Source organism: Microcebus murinus, unplaced genomic scaffold (genome assembly GCF_040939455.1).
Source record: "Microcebus murinus isolate Inina unplaced genomic scaffold, M.murinus_Inina_mat1.0 scaf042_hap2_Mmur4.0, whole genome shotgun sequence".
NCBI classification, from domain to species: Eukaryota; Metazoa; Chordata; class Mammalia; order Primates; family Cheirogaleidae; genus Microcebus; species Microcebus murinus.
In genome coordinates, this window is record NW_027438988.1 from 2,704 (window position 1) to 3,658 (window position 955).

The window sequence follows — 955 nt, forward strand, 5'->3', positions numbered from 1 at the left end:
CTAATCGCCGATTTTTAGCGAGTCCACACGCCAGGGTGGTCGGGGTCCAATGCAGCCCCGGCCAGGCCCAGGCCCCTTGGACTGGGCCACAGGAGGACGCAGAGGAGGGTCCCGGCCCCCCCCCCCCCCCCCCGGTCGCGTTGCCGGCAGTTCTCCAAGGGCTTGGGCGTTTTCCAGAGGTAGGAGATGGAGGGGACTGATTTCTTCAGCGCCCCACAAACCACGCCACCCCACCCATGGGACACATCCCTAGAGAGAGAGAGAGAGGCCCCATACACTCGCTCCCCTCCCCCATGCGCTGTGCCCCAGCCCGGGCCCGGGGGAATAGGCGGCAGCCCACCCACAGGGTGGGGGGCCCAGCTGAAAGGGGTTGTCGGGGAGGGCGGCCCCTGCCTGGGGTCAAAGGGCGGGCGATCCGCGCGTGCGCAATCGGCGGCGGCGGGCGTTTGCGGGGCGGCCACGAGCTGGGGGTGGGGGGCGGGTAGGGGAAGGAGGCCAGGCGAGGAGAGGAAGGGGGCTGGAAGGTCTCCACCTTGGCGAGTCCAGCCGTGGAGGCGCATCTTGTGTGAGTGTGAGTGAGTGAGTGTGAGTGTGTGTGTGTGTGTGTTTGTGTGTGTATAGAGAGACAGCCCCCCACCCCGGCCCACCGCTCCCTGCCCGCCCCGCCCCGCCCCGCCTGTCACCCCCGTCCCTCGGAGCCCGCCGGACCCGGCCGGTGAACTCAACAGGCCCGGCCCGGCGCGGGTCAGCGCCGGTGCGGGGCCTGGGGCGGGAGGAGGCGGCGGGGAAGTGCAGAGAGGCTCGGCTTCTTGAGCGGGGCAGGGGCGCCCTCCGCCGTCTAGGGCCACACCACCCTGAACGCGCCCGACCTCGTCTGGTCTGGGAAGCTAAGCAGGGTCGGGCCTGGTTAGTACTTGGATGGGAGACCGCCTGGGAATACCGGGTGCCGTCGGCT

At 70.4% G+C, this 955-nt stretch overlaps 1 non-coding gene across 1 annotated transcript; it reads left to right on the forward strand.

Moving 5' to 3' along the window:
• Window positions 1–836: 836 nt before the first annotated feature.
• On the forward strand, window positions 837–955 carry LOC142868753 (5S ribosomal RNA). The gene has a single exon (XR_012917679.1). It is a non-coding gene; the product is annotated as a 5S ribosomal RNA (ribosomal RNA).